The sequence below is a fragment of the Meles meles genome, chromosome 2 (genome assembly GCF_922984935.1).
Source record: "Meles meles chromosome 2, mMelMel3.1 paternal haplotype, whole genome shotgun sequence".
In the NCBI taxonomy this organism is placed as follows: Eukaryota; Metazoa; Chordata; class Mammalia; order Carnivora; family Mustelidae; genus Meles; species Meles meles.
The window spans coordinates 93,103,225-93,111,731 of NC_060067.1; the positions used below are offsets into that span (position 1 = coordinate 93,103,225).

The 8,507-nt window shown below is 39.9% G+C and overlaps 1 protein-coding gene across 3 annotated transcripts in view; it reads right to left on the minus strand.

The window, feature by feature from the left end:
• The window catches only part of NDST3 (N-deacetylase and N-sulfotransferase 3), a 187,476-nt gene extending 179,289 nt beyond the window's left edge, over positions 1-8,187 (minus strand). For 2 of the 3 annotated variants that reach the window (XM_045986881.1, XM_045986899.1), the window contains exon 1: positions 7,985-8,187. The gene's annotated coding sequence lies outside the window, so the exon portion shown is untranslated. Of the gene's footprint in view, positions 1-7,312; positions 7,426-7,984 lie in introns of those variants that run through there. The other variant, XM_045986891.1, reaches the window with a different exon arrangement.
• Between the last annotated feature and the right edge of the window lie 320 nt (positions 8,188-8,507).

Here is an 8,507-nt window from a genome sequence, read left to right on the forward strand (position 1 = left end):
TAATCTTTCAAACAAGAAATAGGATAATGACATTTTTAAAGGCCAACAAGAGCAACAGGCAAACACTTCAGTATAGTGATTATTGTATTTTTTAAAAAAGATTTTATTTATTTTGAGTGAGTGAGAGAGAGCGAGCGAGCATGCACAAAGAGGGGGAATGACAGGCAGAGGGAGAGGGAGAAGCAGGCTTCCTACTGAGCAGGGAGCCTGATGCAGGACTCCATCCCAGGAACCCAGGATCATGACCTGAGCTGATAACTGATAACGCCCAACCAACTGAGCCACCCAGGCATCCAGTGATTGCATTCTTGAAGTGCTCTCACAAAAAATCACACACTGAAAATCATGAATTTTTATATAATCTGAAGAATTCTCTGAATGACTAAAGAACAGGCACACCAGCCTGCATGTTAGTGAGTTTCCATGGACACGATCGTCTTTACTACAAGCAGAGAGCTGACAGGTGTGCTTGCATTAGGAGACCTATGATGGGTTATATGCTGAATGACCAAGGAAGTGTAAGTTAAATTAGAAAATCAATAAATCATTTAGGCAGGCATTTTGGGAGACCTGGAGTAGATACAGGAAAATTTCAAGGTTGGACTGGTTATAAACATCCCCACGTCACAGGATTTCCTATAAGGCACGCCAAAGGAAATAACATCGTAGGGGAAGGTACAGTAACAACAACAGCAACACAGCTAAGTTAGTGAACACTTACTACATGCTGACGTGGTGCTGGGCCTTTCAAAAGCTAAGTAACTGCCGAAAGCTAAGTAACACCTCATAGTGACCGAACAGAAATTGGAATGTGACAGGCTGCAATGAAGATACCATACGCCCAAGAAAGCAACTGCAACACTTTTCAGGCTAGGACTATGTAGGAAATGGACAGTGGGTAGCTATTATCTTTAGATGCTGCAGTTTCTGCATATGAAAATGGGGATAGTTGTGGTACCTATTAGTAGGGTTTTTATGAGGAGTATGAGGTCAACTATAAAAAGCTCTTAGAAAGTGTCTGGCACATAGAATGAATATACTAAATGTTACCCGTGATGATGATGAGGAGGAGGATGGTGATGATGGTGATGATGGTGATGATGATGATGATGATGATGACAATGATATAAATAACATGGGAAATGGGAAATATCCTGAAGATGGACAATAAAAATTCGCTAAGGGCTTTAAAGGGACAGCTTCAAGCATTCCAGTGTAAGCAGAGTTGTGGGAAGAGCAGAAAGTCCACCTTTGATGCAGGAAGCTAAATTCAGAGCAGAGGAAGTGACTCAATCAGAGGAATAACCCAATATCACGTCGATCCTTGGGCTTCTTCTCATTCCTCCCCATTACCCCAGATAAGCTCACATACTCATTGGCTTTCCCTACCATCTATGCTCCAGTAAATGCCAAATGTTTATTTTAAGTCCAACCTCCTTCTTCTGAGCTTTAGGACTGCCAATTGAACTATCAGCTTGATATAATAACAATAACTCACAGTAATTGTATTCTTCTTATTATATACCAGCCACTGTTTAGCTCCATGGGATTCATGTCACAAGAAAGCTCAACCTGTCTAAAATGGAATGAATGATTTACACTCTAAAACCATCTTCAGCTTCCCACGGACCGTGTAGTGGCTCATCCTTGACACCTTCTTTTCCTCTTACCTCTGCTTATCTAAAGAAACCCAAGCCCTCTCATTTCCGTTTCCCAAAACTCACCTCACCTCTCCAGTATTCTGCTCTTTCCTAGGCAACGTCCCTCTCACTTGAACTACTGCACCACTAGCCTCCTCATGACCACTCTGGGCTCCCTTTATACTTTTCTCAGTCTAGCATCAAAGTGAAAATCGAATTGTTTCTTCCCAGCAGAAAATGTGTCCCAGTGGCTTCCCATTTCACTTACTGATTAAAATCCCTATATATGCCCTAGAAGGCACTGTGAGGAACAATTCCTACTCTAACATCTCAGGACTGATGCAATGGTGTGCTCCTCTCTAAATTCCAGGTAAATGAATCCTCTTTCCATCCCCAAAAGCAACCACCTCTTTTCTGACTGGGGGTCTTCTCACATGCTGTCCTCTTCGGAAGGACTTCCAAACTTCATCTGGAAGTTTTCTCCCATATCTTTATCTGGCTTCATCCTCTGAATCCTACGGTTCTAAGCGTAAATGTTCCCGCCGCACAAAAGCCTCCTTGATTCCCCAGGTCTGTTGGGTCTCCCTTTTTACACTCTCACACCCCCATCTGCTTTACCTCCGCAGCACATTGCGTAGGTATAATTAGTCATGCAGCTTTTTGTGTAATATTTCTCCAGAGATTGCAAGCATCTGTAAGTACCTGTTCACCTTTATATTCTAGATACCAGTACAGTGCTTGAAGTAAGAACATCCTGACGAATACTTGTTAAATGAATGAAAAGAGAGCCTGTACTAAATTTTACAAATAGCTGTCTTCACAAATGAGGGCAGTCATTAAGTCAAACTGCCTTCTGTAAATGCATACCTCCACCAGTCACACTGGCCTCAAATAGTCAGGGTGATAATATGAACACTGTGAATGGCAGTGACCACCTTGATTGCAGCCATAAGTCAGACACATGTAGAAGTTACCTGTCACTGAATCTTACTCAAACATCTACTTTTCCCATTCTGGTATTTTTCAGAAATTGGCATGGCTAGAGTTGCTTTGTAATGCATCTGTTTTTTAAAAAGGAAAACATCTGTTTTCCACCAAGGGAGCATTAGCTGTTATTTAATTATATACCATTAACAAAAGGCAGAGGGAGAAATTATATTTTCGAATCATAAGCCATTCTGTATATACAGAGAAGAACTGAATATATACAAACATACATTTTGCAAAGTATTTTGATATCTGCAAGGGGCAGCACCTACTTGTCACTGTAACCTATCTTTTCTCTTCCACTAACACCCACCATCATTCCAAAGTAAAAATCAATTTCTAAATGCAATAGAATCACGTTGAAGTTGGCAGTACAAGAAATGTTGAAAAAAAGATTGCCATCTGGAAAATGAGTATTAATAACTAAAGAACTTCAGGTTCTAACATAAATGAAAGATATTTAAAAGAGCTTGACAACATTCCCCTTTCACAAAATTAACTGTATTTTATGGTGTTGAAAATGCACTGGGAGGCTTCAAATACATTACATGAATTCGCTAAAAGTAATTTAGTAGTATTAAAAATTGACAAAGAACACGTTCTTCTCTGGGAAGAAATGTGTGAACCTGTGTCATGTTAATTGAACCCTGATGTGGTGGGGAAGTCAGATGCTGATTTGCATGGAGTATGACCAAGAACACTCCTCCATCCCTAGAACTGCGGTTTTCCTTTGGGGTGGATGGGCAAAGAGCTGCACTTGGGGGCACGGGTTTTGTTGGATACATTCCAAGGAAAAATGCCTTTCTATTGCAATTTTCCCTCCTTCTTTGTATTTAGAAATTATCAAAGAAAAAAAATATTTTTCACCTCTCTCAGTCTTAATGCCAGCCAGTGAAGCAAGATAAGAAAACTACCCCACTACTGCTTGCTCTTTGTTCTGTCTTAGAGGAGAAAATGTCTGTTCTGACTTAGAGGAGAAAATGTCTCCCAAATCCCCTTAAATTGAGCTACAACGTATGCATCCATGTCTACCGAATAGCAGGGCACTGTGATGACTGCTAATGCAGCTTTCAGGATCTAATATAACCTTTGTTGTTTTTATTCTTCTTCAGAGTCATGGGAGCAGAAGTATTAACCTAATCTCTCCTTGTTTGCCTAGATCATACAATGTAAAGTTACAGATCAGTTTGGGCTATGTTTTAGGGCAGATTATATGAACCAGAGAAGCAGAGGCAGCCAATCTGCAGAGAGGATAATGTAAAAAGAGCAGAGAAGAGCAATGAAGCAATATGATAGGGAGTCCTAGGAAGTCTGAGGTCTTGTTCTATTACTCTCCTATGGATGCATCAACAAAGTCGTCAAGACATATTCTTCCTCTGTTACCTTAGGCATCATTTTGAGCAAGTGACACTCAACCCAATTGGGCTATCATGGGAGAGGAAAGAAATCAGCTAAACTGGACTGTATATACTTGCTTGGAGAAGGTACCGCATGTAATGGTCTTGGGCACTGGTTTAAGCCTGGCACAATAATAGGTGCTGAGTAAATATCTCTTGAATGAATAAATGATCATTTCATATGTAGGAGTACATTAGGGTAGAAGTGGTGGAAATGATTGAAGTGGTACACGAATTGCCAGGAGAGCAACTGCCATTATATGAGGAGGCGTATCAAGCACAGATCCTTGAAAACCTATAGAGAGACAATGTAATATGGTGATTCGGGGCACGTGTGTCAGAGCCAGACTCAAATTGAACCCCATCTTTTACCATTTGCAAGTATATGATCTTAGAAAGGTAAGTAACCCCTCAAGGTCTCAATTTCCTCATTTGTGAAATGAAAATAATTAGAGCATCTACCTCAGATTATCTTTTTGAAGATTACGTGAGCTAAAAATTAATATATGTGTGCTTAGAACAGTGCCTGGACAAAGTAACCACTTTATGAGGGTTAACTGTTATTTTGAAAACTTTCATATCTATTACTAAATATTTAGACAACAATACTAATCAACAAGTTTTGCATTATTCTAATTTTTTTCATGTCCATTTGTCCTGTCTTTCAGAACAATTTCTACAGTGTTGAGCAACAAAGAAGATAGGAAAGGATCTCTGAGACTGTCACTGTCCAGGTAAGGGACCAAGGCCCAGAGCTAGCAAGGGAGTTGTCCGAGAGTATGTCTCTCAGGGCAGAACAAGGCCTAGAATCCATATCTTGCTTTATGTTACACTCAAACGTTATAACCAAAGAAAAGAATTAAAAATGAAGTGTATGTAAAACGGATACCCATCATTGAAACGCTAAAATGTTTAGTATGGGATTTTAATGCTTGATTTTTTAAGCTCATGCTTGGCAATAGTAATCAAGAGTTATATCCCTCAGTAATTTTTAGGAGTTTTTGTGAAAAAAATTTGTGTACACATTAACTGTAGAAAAGCCTGAATTAAAAAAAAAAAAAAAAAGGAAAAAAGAAAAGCCTGAATTTTTTTTTCTAGTTACACAACTTACAGAAAATTGATGAAGAATGTTTAGAGTAATGTAAAGGTCACTGTGACATCCCAGAACCTAAAAATATAGTTTTTTATTAAAAACAAACAAACGGACAAAAAACCCAATTGGTTTTCTATAACCAATTATTGGGTACTCTAAGAAAAAAATTCAGTTATAAAACAATTTTGAGCACTGTTCAGACTAATTATCATTATAATGTAAGCTGTTGCTTTTGTGGCCTGGCAGCATCCTCTAAACTGGACAGGTGCTTAGAGTTCATGCATGTCAGTGTGATGCTTACCTTCAATAGCCACACCTCAAGGAAAGCAAACTTCCACTGTTTTTCCCTATTGTCTAAACTGTTAAGCCATTATAAATCCAAGACATTCATTTCGTTGAGAATAGTGTTTTATCACCAATTCTATTTCTCTGTTTTTATAGTGCTGCATACAAATCACAAAGTATTTAAATACAGTTTTCTTTGGAGTATTTCATACCTCAAAAATACATATTTAAGTTTAAAAGTTGGCACTAATCACTAAAGAACAACTAAGACTCAGCCAGGTTTCAAGGAAGTCATACAAGATTCCCTGAATTGAAAGAAAAAATTGTAATTTCTTTATGGTTTTAAAATTCTGAAACAGCAAGTTGACCACTGAATATTTAAAATTTAGCTCATAACAACTCTTTCAGTATTGAACTGAATATGTGTGAATATATATTCTATATGGTCCAGAAAAATGAAACTTACTGCCTAATTATCTCTTGTACTCTATATTTTTTTCAATAAGCCTTTCAGTCACATCACAAATTACTCTAATAACTTGCTGTAATCTTCAGAAATAATAGTTTCATCAAGAAAATGTACTGAAAGAGAAGGTATACCATAATTCAACTATAACAAATCTCTCTAGAAAGAGATAAAAGTTTTGTTTTATCTAAAACATTTTAGTAACCTAAGAATCTTTTATTCTAAAAACTGTGAAGAAATTAACTCATGTGACCAGTTTAAGAGTAATATTTACTTAACAAAGAGAGAAGCCTTCCATTTTACCATTAGGAACTATAAAGAAAAACAATAAAAATATGAGAGCTGGTAGATACTGTGTTAACTGAGAAAGAAAAAAAGAGCTTCTGTTAGGGCTCTTGATATGTTCAGTACTATTTTTCAAAAGAGTCTCTTTCAATCTCCTTCTCAAATACAATATTAATAGGAAGCTATAGCTGAAGAAAAAGGGAAAAATGCCCTCCAGCCGACTATCAGATGTTTGAGAGTTTGTCCTCCATATCATGCCCTGTGGTGAATAGCATTGTTCAATAGTTGATAATATGGTATTTTCTAAGGACAAATAAAAAGTGGGTTAGAGATGAGTTTCACATGTATCTGAATATGTGATGTCTATTTTAATCTAATGTGAAGACGTAGTGTTTACATTTACTTAGGAGTGATTTTCTTAAAACTCTTCCCAGATTACATATGTCGCTGTATTTCAATGTGTTTATAAAGAAAAATTAAATTTCAACTTTAAATGAGTTTGAAGCTTAAATAGTTTCCAGATAGTAGAAGAGCTAGTTGGAAGATGATCTAGGTAAAGCTTTTAAACAATGGTCACTTGGTTCTTTTGAGGAAAAAATTGTGGTTATATTAAATGGAAGATACATGTATTTTCTTTTAATTTAAAACTTCTATATTCAATACATAGGCTGATTATTTCTTTCCAGTTGCATGTAATTTTATTAACTGTGTAATTTAAAATAATGTTTATAAAATGAATTGCATCAAATAGAAAGACTTGTTGAGGATCATTACTGTATAGACAGACAGGTAGTTATAGTTTAAACCTCTTGCTTACAAATTTTTAATTCATCAAGCAATTCACATGTGTTCTGTTTAACAAATCTGCTGCAGAATAATTACAACTTGTTGGTCGAGATCTTAAACAATTATAAGGGATCATCTCTTTAATACTTCAATTTTATTTAAGAGAAGCTTTAAAATTACCCCAGAATGATATTTGTGTCTCACTTAATTTAATTAAAATGTTCTATTTCTTCTACAAGAATAAAATGAGGCACTTGTTCAATCCTGAAATTCTTAGATTAATTGAAAACAAAGTTACCATCTCTACCTAAAAGCCCTTCTTACGTTTATGGGTGAGCATTAATGGATAGTGTAAATAAACAGATGCACTTACCTGGAATTAAAGTTGAAAGCGCCGAAAATGCTTGAGAAAGTTTCAACAGATATAAAAGAAACTCAAACAGCAGCATCCACTACCACCGGCTCAGGCTTTTTGGCTTCACGAGCGGCAGCAATACCAGTTCTGGCCCAGTACCCTTGTGTTATGTAACATCTTATTAATATTAGCCATCAAACTGCTACCAAGCTGGTGAGGCACTAGAGGGCAAGAGTGTCACATGCAAGACCCGTCGCCAAGGGACAGGCTTTGGTACCACTTCGGGAAGACAGATGCTAACTAAGCTGATAAATAACACTATGCCTGAACGCAACAGCGAACTTGTAATGTTCCTCAAAGATTATTTTAAATGTCAATTTTCTGACTAGCTGCAGAGTTAAAGGTTAATAAATATGCATAAGCAAATAATCACACCATGCAAAACTTTCGGGATTATATTTATAAACCTACAGTCATCCGGGAGGCTATTTTTTTCATTGTCTAAATAAACTTATTTAAAACATAAGAGGAAAGGCTAATTAAATAATAACTAGTGACGGTTTCAGGACCCCTTCAAACCGCGAGAAACTTGTCGCGATCGAGAGTGCGCATTCTGGAGTCCGCATTCCGAGCCGCTGGGGTCGGGGTCCTGGGCGAGGACCGGCCCTGTCCGTCTTCCACGGTGATTACCTCGGGCTGCAGGCGTCCGTGGGATCCTCCTTCCCGGAGTGCTCGGCCCCAGCGACTCCCAGGGGCAGCCCCGCGGTCCGGGTGCCGTATGGCGGGAACTCAGTGCTGGGAGCCGGGCGGGGACGAGGCGGACGGCCCTTCCCTCGTCCGCCCGGGCGGACGGCTTCGGTGGGCTACCCCGGCTGGTCCAGAGCGCGGGCGGCGCCCGGCTGGTAGCGGCTGCGGGGCGAGCGCGGCGGGCGCGCCGGGGACTCGTGCGCTCGCTCCGACGCACACCGCGTCCCCGGGACCCGCCCGGCCGCGCCGCCGCCGCCCTCCCGCCGCCTCTCCGCTCCCGGCCCGCGCGCGCGCCCGGCTGGGGAAGGGGTGGGGACGGGAGCGGGAGCAGGGGTCTGGAGGAGCCGCCATCCGCCCGGCTCGCGGCCAGCCGGGGTCTACCCTGAGGATCCGCCAGCCCGGGCCTCTGCCGGATGACCCCGGGCGTCCCGCCCCGGCCGGCGCGTTCCGACGGCTGCTGCTAGCA